Raw genomic sequence first — 19,075 nt, 5'->3', positions numbered from 1 at the left:
GGGTTCATGATGAATCGCTCTGAGTTTTCTAATTCTGAGTATGTTCATGGGGATTGAAATTTTGTTTTAATTTTGGCCACATAATGTGCAATTAATTTTAATTATTTTTAAAATACTGTAGGGCCTCCCTAGTGGCCTAGGGGTTAAGTTTCAGCGGTACCACTGCTAGGACTTGAGTTCTATCTTTGGCCAGCGAGTTAATCCACATATGGTACAGAAGACCACTCCTGTCTCCCCTGCTGCTCCCCTTAGCAGTATATTTCAGTAAATCTGCCTGTTACGCTCCCAGCTCTGTCTCTGGCCTATACCCCAGCTCTTCTTTGCAAAAAAATAATGCTGTATACTACAACATTGTTGCATATTATAGTATATATATATATATATATAGCATATATATAGTACATGTATAATAATGTATATTATTTATGCTATATATTATATCATACATATGGGAGATAGAGGTTATACATTGTAGTAAGAGGTTAGAGGAAAAAAATTGGTTCAGGTTACCAATGAAGTAGTTATAATGTTATAGAGCAGCCCCGATTTTGAACGGGTTCCTGGCTGGGGGTCCTCACCCGCACTTAAAGGGACTTATTAATACTCCACTATAGGCACACACAAAAGGTAAATAAAAGGTTTATTTACAAGGGAAAAGGAAATAAGGAAAATGTACAACTCAGGGAGAAAATAGGGAAATAAAGTCTTTAATGTGTCCTACCCGATCCGCCGACCTGGAAACCCAAAGGCACTCTCAGAGCTGGCAGAAGCTGCAAGCTGGCGGAGAGCCAAAATGGGGGAACCCCCCCAAAGCCCACGTGTCTGCCTTTATATCAACCTGGCTGCTTAACCCCACCCTCAGGTCCCAGCCACCTTCCCTTTGGTGGTGATGGGATTTGGAGTTCCCAGTGTCTTTGGCTTTGGCCTGGGGTGGGGATGGAGTCCACAAAGCCTGTATGGAATTAGCTTTAGGACAGCCTTTTCCCCCTAACAATTATAGAGATAGTAGAAAGGCTCTCTATCATTGCCACTCAATTTTTATTAAGCATTCTACTCAGTAAATCTATGGTATATTTTAATAACAAAATATGCTTATTGCATATACTGCAGATCCAATATTAATGCTTAATATCATAGTAAACTACAGAAAAACTCAAACATATGACTTGTGAATTTTGTATGAAATTTAAAAATTACACATAAGAAGAAATAAAACAAAAGCAATGTATTTTTTAACTTTATTGGCATTAGAATCAATCATTTTCAAATTATAATCTGAATGCCTCCTTGTTCATTGTGTTAATGATCTATGTTGAGATTACTCAGAGGCAAAATAAGAAGCCAGTAGAATTTGACAATAGAAAAAAAAAAAAGGATATGGAGAACTCAAAATAAACTAGAAACCTTCTTAGAAGGCCTGTCTCCCTTACTTATTAAGTATTTTCTTTTTTTAAAATTTCTTTTTTTTTAAAGATTTCTTTATTTATGCATACAAGAACTGGGGTGTAAGCCAGAGGTGTTGGGCGCAGTGAGAGGATTCACCAGAGGCAGATCAGGGAACAGAACAGGCAGATCTACTGAAATACTGCTGAAGGGAGCAGCAGGTGAGACAGGAGAGGACTGCTGTGCCATGTGGTTCAGCTTCCTGCCTGGTCTGGGATTACTCTTGCTGCAGTGGCTGGCAAGAGCTTGATAGCACTGTCTTTAACCCCTGAGCCACCAGGGAGGCCCCTCTTTTTAAAATTTCTTTTAAGATTTTTTTTTTATTGAGGTAACATTGGTTTACCTCACTGTTTGTGCTTTAAAAGTATAAAGCCTCCCCTTTCAGTTGTTGTCATACTGTCCCCACCACCAAGACACCCATTCTTAACAAATATGTTGTTGTTTTTAAAAGAGCATTATTTTCCATGGTTCCCCAACATTATCTGGGATGGATATGTAGCTGTAATATGCTATGAGGATTTCCAATACAGAAGGTAAAAAGATGTTTTCAATTTTATAACTCTTCAGTTTCTTTGGCAAAACAGTATAATAATTTGCAGTTCAATACACTTTATATCAACACCTGACTAAATAGAAATTAGGCAAGCATCCCACAGAATCATAATCTAAATTCCCAGCCAGTTTCCTCAATATCAAACCAGTTTGTCATGTGCAGGAATCAAGGAATGGCACTGCTGATAATAACTCAATACCCATGTTATTGTGTAAATGAATTTTCACATTCTCTCAAGTTATGTGACATTTGTCTTCATTACTACATCATCAGATAGTCACTGGACAAATATTTGTGGAATATCAATTTGAAGAAAGTATGATATTCTCAAAAATTTTGGAGGATACAATAAACAAACACACATTTTCTCCTAGAAAAAAGATAAAGAAATCGACAGAAAAATTTGATATATTTCTGGGCCTCCCTTGTGGTGCAAGCAGTTGGGCGCAGCACTGTGAACCTATCCGCAGCCTTTGCTGTGCCGGTTTGATCCCACCCCCCCACCCCCCCACCCACCGCTCCACCCCCCCACCCCCCCACTCCCCCACCCCCTCCCACCACCCCCCACCCCGCCTCAGAGCAACCCACATGGTGAGCAGACCTCTCCTGTCTCCCCTCAGCAGTGTGTTTCCTCAGTCTGCCTGCTCTGTTCCCTGCTCTGTCTCTGGTGAATCCTCTCACCCTACCGCACATCTGGCCTGTACCCCAGCTCTTGTATAATAAAATAAATCCTTAAAAAAAAAACTTAAAAAAATTTGATATATTTTCAATGATATACCTTCAGCTTTATTATATCTTTAATAAAGCCAAATAATTACATGCAAATCAAATATCTTAATCACTAAGTAGCAAATGGAGTGTTTGGAGTGAATAATGGAAATCTTTGCAAAGGTAACTAAGTTTATTAAGACTTTAAAAAGTCCGTTGTTCATAGGCGAAACACTATATGACATGCACCTCAAAAACATCTTTACAGACACATCACCCAAAGCAGTGATAGTGAAGGCAAAGATAAACAGCTGGGACTACATCAAATTAAAGAGCTTCTGCACAGCAAAAGAGACAATAACAAAAACAAAGAGAAACCCCACCAACTGGGAGAGCATTTTTGCACACAACACTAATGATAAAGGACTGATCACAAAAATCTGCAAAGAGCTGATGAGACTCAACAACAACAAAGAAAATAATCCAGTCAAAAAATGGGCAGAAGAGCTAAAAAGAAACTTCTCCAAAGAGAAAATGCAAATGGCCAACAGGCATATGAAAAAATGTTCAACATCACTTGTAATCAGGGAAATGCAAATCAAAACTACCATGAGATACCATCTCACACCAGTGAGAATGGCACATATTAAAAAAACTAGCAACAACAAATGTTGGCGAGGATGTGGAGAAAAAGGAACTCTCCTGCACTGTTGGTGGGAGGGCAAACTGGTCCAACCACTATGGAGAGCTGTGTGGAGATTCCTCAACCTATTAAAGATAGAGCTTCCATATGCTCCAGCAATTCCACTCCTAGTATTAACCCAAAGGACACAGAATCATTAATTCAAAAGGGCACCTGCAACCCTATGTTTATAGCAGCACTATTTGCAATAGCTAAGCTATGGAAACAACCCAAATGCCCAAAAATAGATGACTGGATCAAGAAGATGTGGTACATATACACCATGGAATATTACTCAGCATTCAAAAAAGATAAACTCATACCATTTGCAGCAACATGGATGGCGCTGGAAGGGATCATGCTCAGCGAAATAAGCCAGAAAGAAAAAGAAAAATACCAGATGGTCTCACTCATAGTAGGAATCTAGAAAACCTAAATAAGGGACCAGGAAAAAGACTAATTGCAATAAAGTAAAAATCAAAATCAACAAGCAACTATAGACCAGAGACACACTATGGTGGGGGGAGAAGTGTGATTAGAGTCAGAATAAGAGGGTTGGGAATTGTATGGGGAATATAACCAAAATGAAAATGCATACATTGCGCCAAAAAAAAAAAATGATGTAAGAATTACATAAAATGAAAAAAAAAAAAAGGCCCGTTGTTCAGTGGACTGGAGAAAGGAGAAAGGACTTTGTAAAATAAAGGACTTTGAGGTAGACTTTGTAAGCCCCATTTTAAGATGTATTTCTCAGGTTAATTTATAACTTATTTTTCTTTGATATTCTGTCTTGGCTAATATATAACCTTGATGACGGTTGTTAAATAACTCCACTGAATTCTATGAGAGATGAAAATGTCTAGATGTATGTATCTTTAAGCTGATTTTTCTGACTTTAATGAAAGATTTTTTTTGAAGATTTTATTTTTTAGAAAAGCAAGATGAAGAATTGGATAACTGTTGTTTCCTGGATTGTCAAAGAAATTCCTGCAGAGGGTGAGTGATATAAAAGACAAAACTTCAACTAATAGCAGCATTTGCCCACAAGAGAAACAAAACTTCATGCTGAGTTTCAGTACAACACTTTTGACACAATGCTTTCAGAAAACCATGGACTTTAAGAGACCCTGTTAATTCTGAATTGAATCTAACTGAAGATGTGTCCTCACTAGAGGACACACTCAATGGAGCTTGTTTTTGATCAATTGTCGAGAGACATTTGGGTTCATTTACACTATGTGGAAAGCTGGGTTTTGGAAAGCTGGGTTTCAGTTCTGAAATACCACAACCTTTGTGGACTGTGCACCTTCACTTTCTTGTGTTTAAAAGTGATATGGAAACAAGCCAAATGCCCCAAAATAGATGACTGCATCAAGAAGATGTGGTACTTACATATACAGTGGAATACTATTGAGCAATCAAGAAAGATAAGCTCATGCCATTGGGAGCAACATGAATGGAGCTAGAAGGAATCATGCTCAGTGAAATAAGCCGGAAGGAAAAAGAAAAATATTGAATGGTTTCACTTATAGGAGGTATATAGGGGAATCAAATAAGAGATCTGGAAAAAAATAACAATAAAACAAACTACCAGGCAACCATAAATCAGAGACATTCTTTGAGAGAGGGGGAGGAACAGGGAAAGAAGAACACAAGGGATTATGGTGATGGCTCGCAGGTGAATTGGTGGGAATTTTACGGGGAATACACAATGATGTATAAGATATAAATTAAAAAATAAAATAAATAAAAGAGTCTGCTTTCATTCTCAGCAGAAGTCTCAATGATTTTCTTATCTGGTATGTGTACTCTGCCTGACAAGTTAACTCAACATTAAAAAGACAACAACAAACAAATGTATAGTCTTTGTATTATTATTTGACAGTAGGAAGAAAACAATAGATGGAAATAAGTGGCAGTTTAAGACCCAGGAAAAAAATGCTAGTTTATTTATCACGTTTTTTTCTTCTTTCTTTTCCTTTCTTCCTCACCTTTCTTCCTTACCCTTTCTTTTTTCTTTTGCCTTGTTCAACAGCATCTTTCAAAGTATGCTCCAAGTAATTTATTTTTTGTTCCCTTCAAGGTTTTTTTTTTTTTTTTTTTTTGCCTTTTTGGGGAGTTTATTTTACTAGTTTCTTGAAAGATAGCTCATTCACTAGTTTGGTTTCTTTTTAATTAAAAATATTTAAAGCTACAGATATTTCCTGAGTCTAGCTTTAGCTTAAGCTCGTTTTACAAAATGATTTGTCACTTTCATTAATTTTTAACGCTCATTAATTTTCACTTTGCTTAGGAAATTCTTATAAAATTGTTGCTTATGGGCCTCCCCTGGTGGCGCAACAGTTGAGCGCTGGGCTGCAAAGCTGCCCACAGTTCTGCAGCACCAGTTCAATCCCCCGGCTGCTGGCAAGGGCCCCACATGGCACGCAGACTTATCCTGCCACGCCCGCTGCTCCCCTCAACAGTGTATTTCAGTCCATCTGCCTGTTCTGTTCCCTGTTCTGGCTCTGGTGAATTCTCTCACCCGCCCACGCTTCTGACTGTACCCAGTGCTTGTATAAATAAATAAATCTCGAAAAATAAAATAAAATAAAATAAAATTGTTACTTAACTTTTTCCTCCAAGAGAAAGGTTAGACTAGATCACTTTGCAAATCTTTACCAGAGGTGGAGCAATCAGGAAGAAAAAACAGGGGAAAGTTCCATGATTAACTGTATCATATATACCGGTTTAGCAGGTTTCTTTCTCTTCATTTTCCTTTAAACAGAAAAAAAAATGCATTGTTGGCTGTTAGAAAGAAACATCAAACCTTGAAAACAAGGCTATTAAGCAGAATTAATTTAGTTCAAACTGTTCTGTCAAACATAAGTTAAAGTCAATTGCTTTGATGTGTTAAACTTTGCAGTACAGATCCTGAATCAGAATCGGTGACATTACACATGTCCACATCAGTCATTGTGGAATTGACTTTTCATTATACAGTAGTACAATAAATCCCCTTATTTTAAATTGTGTTAATATAGGTCTTCTGTAATTTGCATCTGAATAAGCACTGTGGAACACATAAATTTTTGAGCTGAAAATTTCATGTTCTTTGCACTGATACTCAGAAGTAGAATCACTTTAATGTATGATATTTCCATTTCTAGTATTTTAATCTAAGTCCAGGACATTTTTCAAAATGATTTCACCAATTTACATTCCCACCAGCTATGGATGGAGGGTCCTCTTTCTCCACATTCTCTCCACCAATTTGTTAATCTGTTTGATGTATGCCATTCTCGTGGGAGTGAAATGATCTCATGTGATTTCAATTTACATGTTCCTTGCTAGAAGTGATGACAAGCAATTTTCCATGTATTTTTTTTTTTTTTGGTTTTATATAACTGCTTTCGAAATTTAGCTATTCATACTACCTACTCCTTGTATTAGCTAAGTTGTTTGGGATTTTTTTGTCCTTAACGAATATTTGCATATTCGTTTGCATGCCTTGGCTTTTTGTGTGTGATGAATGAATATCTTCTCCCATTTAGTCAGATCTGTTTTTAATACGATAATATTTTCTTTGCTGTGTAGGTTTCTCATTTCAGTTAGTACCAATCATTTATTTTTGCTTTTATTTCCCTTGCCATAGGGGTCTAAGGACTAATTCTCAAAGATGTCTCTATCATAGACATCATGGAATATATCACCAAAGTTTTCTTCTATTTTGTGGTTGCTTGTCTTATATCTAAGTCTTAATCCATTTTAAATTTGCTTTTGCCTATGGAGCAGAAGAGTGATTCAACTTCATTCTTATACATGTGCCCCTCCAGTTTTCCCAGCACCATTTTTATTTTATTTTTTATTTTTTTATTTTTTTTAAATTATCATTCTTTTTTTTTAAATTTTAAAGATTTATTTATTTATTTATACAAGCACTGGGTACAGTCAGAAGTGGGGGAGGATGAGAGAATTCAACAGAGCCAGAGCGGAGAGCAGAACAGGCAGGACCGAGGTACACTGCTGAGGGGAGCAGCGGGCGGCAGGAGAGGTCTGCACGCCATGCGGGACCCTCGCCTGGCAGCCGGGGATTGAACCGGCACTGCAGAGGCTGCGGGCAGCTTCGCAGCCCAGCGCTCAACCACTGCGCCACCGGGGAGGCCCCCAGCACCATTTTTAAAGAGAGTCTCCTTTCTCCATTGTGTGATTGTGCCTCCTTTGTCATGATTAGGTATTGATATGTGCATGGATCTATTTCTGGACTTCTGATTTTGTTCTGCTTATCCATGTGTCCATTTCTTATTCCAATACCATATTTTTCAATAACTGTTGCTTTATAATGTAGTTTAAAATCAAGTAGTACTATGCTTCCATTTTTCCTATTTTTTTCTCAGAATTGCCTTAGCTATTTAAGGTGTTTTATGCTTCCATATAAATTTTAAGTTTTTTCTCCTTCTATTCTCTGGGAGAATATCATTGGAATTTTTACAGGAATTGCATTAAATCTATGCTTGGCTTTTGGTGATATAATCACTATGACTATGCTACTTTTCCTCATCCATGATCATGGAGTATCTTTTCATTTCTTTTGTCTTGTTCTATATATTTTAATGTGTCTTATAATTTTCATTGCATAAATATTTCATCTTCTTGATTAGTTTCTAAGTATTTAATTTGTTTTGATGCAATTATAAATGGAAGTATTTTCTTAATTTTTTTCTCTTCTTACTCATTTATATGAAGTAGTTAATTTAAAGAACATTGAAAATTAGTGATAAATCCCATTAATAAGTATAAGTAATAGAAATTGTAGGTTATAATTTTCTTATCAAAAAGCAAACCTAGCTCAAATAAAAAGATAAGTAAAAATTAAATGTATATTCAGATATTTTTGTGTGCGTATATTCAGATTTTAAAAAATTTCTTGAGCCATCTTCATAGTATTCGCCATAGTGACTGTGCCAATTCATATTCCCACCAGACAGTATGCCAGGATTCCCTTTTCTCTATATCCTCACCAGCATTTGCTATCTCATCATTTTTTTCAAAATAGACATCCTAACAGGTATGGTTTTAATTTGTAACTTCCAGATGATTAGTGACGTTGAACTCTTTTTCTTGTACCTATTGGCCATTTATATGTCTTTGGAAAAATACCTATGCAGATTTTTTGCCCATTTTTAACAAGGGACATTATTTATGTTTTTCCTATTGAGTTGTATGAGTTCTTTATATATTCTGAAAATGTGGTTTGTAACTACTGAGTTTTTTTTTAATATGTGGTTTATAAGTATATATTTTCTCCTATTCTATAGGGTTTTTTTTTCTCTTTGGTGATGATATAGTTTGTTGTACAGAAGTTTCTTTAATATGATGCAATATTACTCATTATTATTGTATTTGTTGCCTTTTTTGGTATCAAAAAAAAAAATCATTGCTAAGATCACCAATGTCGAAATAGCTGTACTTCCATTTTAATGAAACACTATTCTCAATAGACAACATAGGAAAATAATCTATGTCTGTTAATCAATATATTGATCAAGACAACATATTCAGTTTTAAAGTTATTTGCAACAACACTGATTAACCTGAAGCGCATTATGCTGAGTGATTTAAATCAGACAGAGAAAGACAAAGACCTCATGGTATAAATTACATGTATCTATTTTTAAAGTAAAATTCATAAAAACAGAATAGAAAAGTGATTTTCATGTATTGAGGGCTAAGGGGATATTGGTAAAGGGTACATACTCTCTCTTGTAAGATGAATAGGATTTAATGTACAATGTGGTTACTATACTGGTAAATATAGGTATTGATTGAATAATTGAAATTTGCTACAAGAGTAGAACTTAAGTGTCCTCACAAAGTAAGTAAATAAATAAAACCATCAAAATCTTAGACATGAGAAATGATGGAATATTTTCAAAATGTATACAAATCATCACATTTTACACTTAAAAAAAACAGAGCTTTTTTTGTCGATTATATTTCAATAAAGCTAAAAAAAGATTATTTTCTTAACCTAAAATATTCTCATTTTAAATGTTGCTCCTCCTCACCATAGGAGTTTTTCTCTTTTTTTAAGCAGTCAAAATTTATCAAAAGTAGGGAATGAGTTTTATAGAATTAACATGTGCCCATCTTAGGGCTTTCTTTATTTGCCTTATTAATTTTGTTGTTTCTGATAACATTTTTATTTTCTCTTCAAAATATTTTATTTTTTAATGGAAATAACATTGGTTTACAACATTGCATGTGACTCAGAGCTACAGGTCCACACCTCTTCAGGCCTGCTTTTGCGTTGCTTCTCCTGCCTTTTGTTCCCTTATGACCACTGTGATATATTTTCACCAGTGCCTAAAGGATAACAGTTTTTTGTGCCCTTTTTTGCTGTTTATTAAGGTTTTATTTCAAAGGAGATATAGTCCTAATAGATTCTGTCACTCTTCTACAATAGCCGTGTTCCCCTTCCTAGATTATGCCATAAGGGAAAGATTTCAGTAGTCTCCCCAATCTTTTGAGTGTACGTGTGTGTATATTTCTCTTCCTAATATAATAATTTTGAGAAGGCTGTCTTGATGACTTTTATGACCTGAGCTAAAAAGTCTTTGTAACTAATCTCTATGTTTTATTTACAAAAACCCAAGAGAGAAGAGAGGAATTCAAAAGCAATATGAAGAAAGAATGCTAAGATTACTAGACCTTGCTGGAATTTTAGCAGGGGGCAGCTTGTGTTCACCACTTTAAGAGCAATTCAGTCCCAATGTAAATGAAAAGTTTTCCATGTTCCAAAGATCAAGAAGCTGTAATTCTGAGTAAGGTGAAGTACATAAAGTTAAATAAATTTTCTGTTCAATTATAGACTATGTAATAAAATTATGTATTGTTTAAAAATGTCCTATAATAAGCCTATATTATGCTCATCATTTTAAAACTGAGGTCATTTAAACTTACATAATTACTAGCTATATGATCAAATAAAAGGTACTAAGTTGCTGATGTGATAATTTCTTTTAAAGTAAAGGCATGATAATTTATACCTAGTGGGGTTTTGTTTGGATTAAACAACTAAGAAAATTAAGAACTAAGCATAGCTCTTGGCATTTAGGAGGTACCCAATAAATGGTAATTTTATAATTACTATTATTACCACTGTACATATAATTACTATTATTAATATTACAGTGAGAAAGGAATATAATCAAAATTCATGCTGAGATGGATCTGACTTAATCTCCATCATTTAAAAAAAATTTACCCCATGATGCTGTCTACAATGCTGGATTGAAGCATGTTCGACAATTTAAAGTTTATGAACCCTCAATACTGCTCCTGCAAATTGGGTCACAAATCCAAAGGTCAAATTTTACAGTGCAGAATGTGGAGTACAATAAAGTCATAATGACTAATGAGAATGAAAATCTTTTTTTCCTTGACTGTTTATGAAATACTAATTCATTAAAAATGGAGACAAGAGATGCAAAATCAGGCATTCTAAATGGATTCCATAAATGAAAAGAGTGTAGCTTTCACATTGATATGAAAAAATGTGGATTTTTTCCATTTCCCACTTGGGTCACATCAAGAAAGTCAGACTTTCAAGTATAAACTAGTAGGGAAATTTTTCCTTATCTATAAACAAATACTATGTACAGAGAAGCACGGTACATTAGGACAAGCATGTTAGAAAAGAACATGGTTTGGAAAAGGACAATAATACTTACATGGGTCTGTATGCTAAAGAACACGGAAAAGAAATAGGGCCAGAGGGAGATGACTTTGGAGGTTACCTACTTCACTCCCAGGACGATAGCCTACGATAGTCCAGAGAGGCACTGGACCCAAAATCTTCTACTGCATATCGATTGTATATGTACTGCATATCAAAGACAGATACCAACCATAACAGAAGAGACCCTCCTTGAGGAAAGTCAGCTCCATATAAGAAAAGGTGGGTGAGGAGAGTCAGCTAGAGACTGCAGGGGCAGGAGCCAGAGGTGCAAATCTGGGTTCCTGTATTTGTTTAGCATCCCTGGGAGGAGAAAGCTCATTGATGTGGAGATACCCTTAGTTGAAGGGAGACATTTGTGAAAGTGAGCCAGGGAGGTTGTATCTCCAATGAAGATTACAAGGCACAGGGCTCAATGCCCTCTCTTTCACAACCATAAGACTGGAGCTGATCCTAGGAAGAAGAAAGGACCAGCAGCAAGGTGGGTCTGGAAACCCAGAGAGGACTGTCAGAGGTATTGCAAGCATGAGCCATGTGGACACACCACTTTTACCCATGACTGGACCCCAAAGGAACCCTCCCTCACACCCTGACTCAGCAGCTACTGATCATTTCTCCATGACTTACAGTTTCATACAATTTACTGAAAAGCCACACAAGGAAGAGAGAGAGAGAGCACCATCTGCTGGAAAAGTAGAAGTTCTGCATCCTTCAAGCAGCAAAATAGGCAGGTAGAAAAATTCAACACATTATCTTAAGTCCTCAGGAGAATAATTCACCACAGAGATAGAACAATCTCCATAATGCAACCACAAAGACATGGTAAATCTTTTCTTTCTATCAGATACAGAGTTCAAAATTGTGATGATAAAGAAATTCAAAGACGTAGAAGAAAACACAGAAGAGCAGATCAAAGATAAGAAAACTCAGGAAAAACAAATGAATGTCCAGAATAATAAAATCAATTTTAAAAAGATAGAAATTGAACTTTTATTTTTTAAGATTTATTTATTTATGCATATAAGAACAGGGGTGCAGGCCAGAGGTGTGGGGGTTGAGAGGACCTACCAGAGACAGAGTGGGAGCAGAACAGGCAGACATACTAAAATACACTGCTGAGGGCAGCAGCGGGTGCCACAGGAGAGGTCTGCTGTACCATGTAGGTTAGCTCCCCAGTTGGGAATTGACCTCATGTTGCAGTGGCTGGCTATAGCTTGACAGTGCTGCATCTTCAAACCCTGTGTCACCAGGGAGGCCCAGAAATTGAACTTTTAAATGAGAAAGTAACAGAGATGTCGGAATTGAAAAGATCACTGGAAAAAGTTATGGAAGTAGAACAGACCAAACAGACGATTAAACTAGTGACCTTGAAGATGTAATGCACAAAAATTTCATGTAGAAGAGAAATATAAAGAAAAAAATTAAGAAACACTTAAAGAATTTTAATTCCCTTAAACCAATATAGCTCAGATTTTATAGAATGCAGACAACTCAAAAGACAAATGACTATCTCAAAACAAAATGAGAATGTACCATATAGAAATGACAAATGAAAAAACACAAACACAAATGAAATGTGTTTTTATACAATTAAAACAACAAGGAAGCAGAAAAAAAAAAAACAATACTTAGATCTGACTACAGTGGTCTCTACTAGAAGGAAGAGGGTGCGGAGTAAGAAGAAAGGGCAGAGGGGCTCCAATGGACTATAGTGGAGGATTATTGATGCTTTGATGGTAAATGTGGTACAGTAACATTCTTCTCAAGAGGAGTGAACTTGGACCCCTATATTATACACAGTGTTGTAAACCAACATCACGTCAAAAAAAAAAAAAAAAACAATTTAAAAGGAAAAAAACCCAAGAAATTTGTTAAAATTTATCCTCACACAAATAGGCTTTCATTAAGGAATGAATTTTATAGTAATAGGCAAATGTCACCGTACTGAGGCAAAATTTTGAAATGCAGTTGGCACATCATTTATAGCAGTGCTTGCAGGGTTTAAATCCCTGCCAATTGAAACTCTGGCTTCAGTTCCAACACTTAAAAATTTAAATTTCTTAAAATTTCTTCTCAGCAGTAATACTCTTAGGCAATCAAAAAACTAGGGTTGTAAATTAGAGCTATCAGAAATGAGTAACAATAGCAGGAAAAAAATATGGGAAAGTATATATTTTCTAAGATCCAGTAGAATGGAAGTAACACAGACACTAAGAATTAATGTAAGTGGGAATCTGCTAACAATTTAAAAAAATGCTACTGTTGGGCCTCCCTGGAGGCACAGCGGGTTGAGCGCTGCACTGGGAATCTGTCTGCAGCCTCTGCAGGGCAGGTTCGACTCCTGGCCGGCCAGGGAGAAATCCACATGGCATGGCAGACCTCTCCTGCCTCGCCCGCTGCTCCCCTCAGCAGTGTCTCCTGCTCTGCTCCCTGCTCTCTCTGGTGAATTCTCTCACCCTCCCATACCTCTGACCTGTACCCCAGTTCTTGCATAAATAAATAAATCTTTAAAATAAATTAAAATTAAAAAATGCTACTGCTTTAGGGACCTTAGAAAGGTCATAGATGATCACATTAATTCAAACATCAACCTTTTGATTCTAATTTGTTTCCTCACTGAGGCGTATATATTTTTTAATAAACTATGGCTCAGATTTTTGTTATAGATTTTCACTTAGCCAATTCATATTTTCTATTATACATTCTATTATACATTTTCTATGATACATTCAATTTTAAATTCATGATAGGCATAGGCTCCATGGAAACTGTCCTCAATATGATAAGGGTCCTGTACTCTTCAGGAATATTTTGATGGAAATATTTTTAAAGAAGTGCTTGAAGCAGAGTAGACTCTGGGAAACTAACCTGGGCATGGAATGTCAAATTTTTTTTGTTAAAAATATCATTTCATTGCCAGATGATAACTTTGTTGTGGGGGATAAAATTTGACCCAGAAAAAAGTGGAACTGAGGTAGGTGGCAGTTCCAATGGCAGTTGCTATTCCAGATATGATCTCTTTAATGAAACTACTCAAGACAGTCTCAGAAATCTGCTATGCAATTGGTTATTGCTTTTGACATTGAATTTTGTAATGTAACGTAATGTTGTGAAAATTGGTTTACAACAGTGTATATGATTTAGAGGTACAGGTTATTCATATTTCTTCAGGTCTATGTTGTCACACCACACCCACCACTGAGGGACTGAATTTCCTCCACCATAATCCAAGGTGAGTCCAAAAGGAAAGGAATTACCAGATCATATGGTAGATCTATTTTCAGTATTTTGAGAAATCTCCAGATTGCTTTCCTTGGGGATGGGCTAATCTACATTCTCAACAACCATGTAGAAGGTTTCCTTTGCCTCCAAGTTCTCACCAACACTTATTGATTCTGGCATTTTTTATGGTCCTTTTTCACAAGTGTGAGATAGTATCTCATTGTGGTTTTGATTTGCATTTCTCTGACTATATGTGATAGTAAGCATATTTTCATGCTTGTTGACCTTCTGTATATCTTCTTTAGAGATATAACTATTTAATTATTCTGCCTCTTTTTTGATTGGGTTACTTGTTTTCTTTTTGTTGATTTTTATGAGGTTTTTATAGATCTTAGATATCAAATTCTTGTTAGATGTATGGTGTGCAATTTTTTTCCTCCTGTTCAATAGGAAATCCTTTTTGGTTTCATGATAGTTGTGTCACTGATCAGGAAATAGCAAATACCATACATAGCTTGGTAAGACATGTCAGTGACAAAGGATACATGGTAAACCTTACCCACATTGTAGGACTTGCCACTTTGACCAAGTTTCTAGATCTTCAGAAGTTTGGGCTTATTGCAATATTTTATCCAATGTGAGAAAAAGTTCCTTTATCTTGTACCCTCATCCCTAATAAATGCACAATACTTGGTGACCTGTTTGAAATTGTCATAGCAAATTTCTCTAATCATTTGCCAAGTAAGATACTTAGCCTGCTAGTTTAAAGTAGAAACTAAACACAGGGGAGGTGCTGCATCAGGTCCAGACTACACTTCAATCTTCTTTACCCAGAGCAGTACCAGAGACCATAACAGAATCTGGGGCACGTATGAATCTGGTAGGAGGTTGTGACAGTTTTGTTAAATGCTCATGAACTCATGCTTTTGGAACAAATCTAGTCTTCTTTGCTTCCAAAAATAGCTATGCAACCTCTGAGATAAAGATCCTGGCTTGATTTTAGGAACTGGTAACACTTAATACAAATTCCCAAAGAAAATACAGCTGCACCCCTCTTTCACTAGTCATCTGCATTCCCCTTTCCTTACTTTCTCATGGTTCTTTGTAAATAAACACTTATTTACAAAGAGAGAAATACATTTACATATAATCATTTATATACACACACTGTGTTATATATAAATGTGCGCATACATAAGGATGTATATGAGTGTATACATGAGTATAAATAAATATGAATATATGTAATAAAAAGGAAGGGGTAAATAAAAACTGACACCAATAGAACTTAGAAAAATAATTTAAAAAATGGTCAAAGTGATTTCAGCTATACACACCAAATTAAAGAATCACAAGATATTTTATATGATATAAATAATGAGACAGACAAAAGAAAATATAGAAAAAGATTAGAAATAGAGAGAAAATGACATCCTTTTAGAAGACAGAGGACTATATGTGCATGTGAATGTTGTATACAAGTATATAAACATGCATATAACTCATCCAAATTATATAAGAAATTAAAACAACAAATACAATATAGTTTTAAACATAATTTTAAAAATAACTTCAGAAAATAAAATGGAGCTATATTCCAGTGAAATTGACCCAAATCCAACAATGACATTATGCTACTAAAATTATTAATAAATTATCTAATTATTAATAAGATGAAAATAAGACCCACTGGAATTTATTCAGAGCTACATTAAATATCAGAAAAGTTGAAACACTTAAAAAATTTGTAAAGAAAGAGATAAAGCATCAACTGTTTAATTATATATACACACATAATTGTATATCATTCAATACAAAATATTTTGTAATTTTCATAGTGAATAATATTTTGGCCATAAATTTTTAGTAAATGTATCATTTTACAAAAACAGCACAAGAGGGAGCTCAAGAGTCATAAAGTTAGCAAATCATAGCACTTCCTGAAAGTCAAAGTAGCTAACTTCATGAAAAATGAGCATCATATAATGGCTGAAATTAAATATCATTTTGAATTAATATAAGAACTAATATAACAAGAAACATAACAGTGTAAGTTTTACCAAGAGGATCAGATGTAACATTCTATGTGTTAGATGTTCTGTTTCGCAAAAATATATAGCAAATTCTCAAAAGAATTTTTTTTTTTTAAATCTAAGTAAGCCACTACAAAAAAGCCACAATGCCTTAAGGAAGAAGATGGCGGAAGAGAGGAAGAAAAAGGACAAGAAAGAAAGAAGAAATGAACAAAGGAAAGAACAGATAATTAACAAATGGCAATAAATACATAGCAGTAAATCAAATCCTACTACCACTGGTCAATTTTTTAGTGATTGATGGGAGCTGGGTGGAGATCATAATACAGCATATGCAGATGTCTAACTATAATGTTGTATACCGGATACTGCTATATATTTGTAAGCCAATATTACTTCAATAAAAATTTAAAAAGGAAATATTAAAATACAGACATAATAGAAATTAAGAAGAAAATTAAGTGTTACAAAGCTCTGGATTAAAAAAAAAAGTAGCAATGAGCCTATGCATCCCCAGAACTTTTTTTGTAAACACTATTACTTAATAAAAGAAACCAGGGCTTCTTATAGAAATGCTGAGTTTAGGACTCAGATGGGATAAATGCAAGATGAGCCTGGAGAATCTTATAGAGCTAGAAACAAGGACTTGCTCAAAAATTAAAAGACTGAGAGTATGTCAAAGGGTCAGATAGGTCAACCTAAAAGAGCTGTCAATGACCAAACATACATATATATATATATATATATATATACACATATATACATATATATACACATATACATATATACACACATATATGTATATATATACACACACACACTTATTTTCCTAATTGCTTATGTGTACAGTTACAGTGGCCCCTTGAACACTGCAGGTTAGAACTGCCTTGACACACTGTCTGGATTTTATTGTAAGCATGTGGTATAAATTTATAGTATTGATAAATACCTATAGAACTGAAAAATTATTTTCTCTTCCTTATGATTTTCTTGCTAACATTGGCTTTTATCTGCTTTACTCTATGGCAAGAAGAAATGCCTAGACACTAGAAGAAATGCCTGGAATAAACCCTTCCTTAGCACCTTCAGAGGGAATATAATCTTAGTGTCACCTTGATTTCAGACTACATTCTCCAGAACTGTGGAGATAATAAATTCATGTTGTTTAAGCCATTTGGCTTGTGGTACTTTGCTATGGTAATCCTAGATTATAAATACAATGCCAGAATGGATAATTCAAGAGTAAAATACCTATAATACATGTTATACAAAAAATGTGTTAATAACTTATGTTAGGAGTAAGGCTTCTGGTCAACAGTAATTAAGTCATCTGGAAGTCTAAGTTATGTATGGATTTTTAGCTATGGGAGATAGAGTTGGCACCCCTAACCCAAGAATCTTGAACTACTGTATTGTATATAAACATGAGTGTTGCATATAAACATGTATATATAAATATGAATTTTGCATTTGAATTAAAATGACGTAAGAAAATTTACATATTGCAAGGTGAACCTAGCCACCTCAATTGGGTAGTGTTGGTTTTGTTCCTGATGTGTGCTCCCTTCGTAACTACAAAAAAAAAAAAAAAATGTGATGCAGAAAGAAGACTTCCTGCTGAAAATAGTGTCCAACAGAAGTATACCTAAATGATCTTTCTACAAGGTTAGTTGCTGTTTATGGTAAAAAGACTTGGGGCACACTTCTTCCCACCATCCTGTTCAGTGTCATTAACCTCTCACCAGAAATTGCTAGAAGATGTTATTCTTGTAACTGATGTCAATGACAGACTTTTTGAAAAGATTTCTAGAGAATTACATTTAAAAAATGAAAAATTCTAGTTCATTAGATCCAAGTGGAATAATATTCTGAATTGATGGGAGCTAGATTAAAAGGTAACTATTGTGTCTAACAGGCAGCTGGTCACCTTGCAACAATGGGTAGTTGGTGCATCCCTTAGCTGGTATCAACCATGATAGTAGAACAGTAGTATGTCTTATCATGTACGTAATCACCAATGAGACTTTTGGGTCCTTGCAAACTATGATGTGGCCTATGGTGTATCCAACTGGAAGCTCAATTCTTGTTGAGGCCCTGTTCCCTAGAAGTAAACTGAAACTTGAGCCTTTTAGTCAGAGCACGATCAATGGTAAGCGATTCCTTTTTTCTTTCTTTTTTTAATTTTATATATATTTTACATCGTTCTTCCTTTTTGTACAATGCATGTTTTCTCCTTTCAGGTGTAGTCCCCACAAAATTCCCATCACCAATTCACCTATGCAGCATCACCATAGTCCCTTGTGTCAGAACACATTCCCTCCCTTGTTTTGACCCCTCTCCCTCCCTGTCCCCTGATTCCTTTTTTCAATAGAGTTACTTTTAAGAAATTGGAATACATGGGGCTTGCTAAGGCTTGAATGGTTGGTGTGTTCCCCCATAATGAATACTGTGGACTATTACACCCCAGTAAATAGAAACGTGACCTTATTTGGAGATAGAGTCTTTGTAGAGTCAGTGAATTTAAAATGAGATCATTAGAACTGACCCTAATCCAATATGATTGCTGTCTTTATAAAGAGGAGAAAGTTTGGAAAGAGACATGTATGTAAAGATGATATAATACAATGACTGGAATTATGCCCCCACAAGCCAAGGAACAAGCAGACACTAGAAGAAATGCCTGGAATAAACCCCTCCTTAGCACCTTCAGAGGGAAT

This window comes from Talpa europaea, assembly GCF_964194135.1.
Source record: "Talpa europaea genome assembly, chromosome: 4".
Lineage (NCBI taxonomy): Eukaryota > Metazoa > Chordata > Mammalia > Eulipotyphla > Talpidae > Talpa > Talpa europaea.
This window is presented reverse-complemented; position numbering follows the sequence as displayed.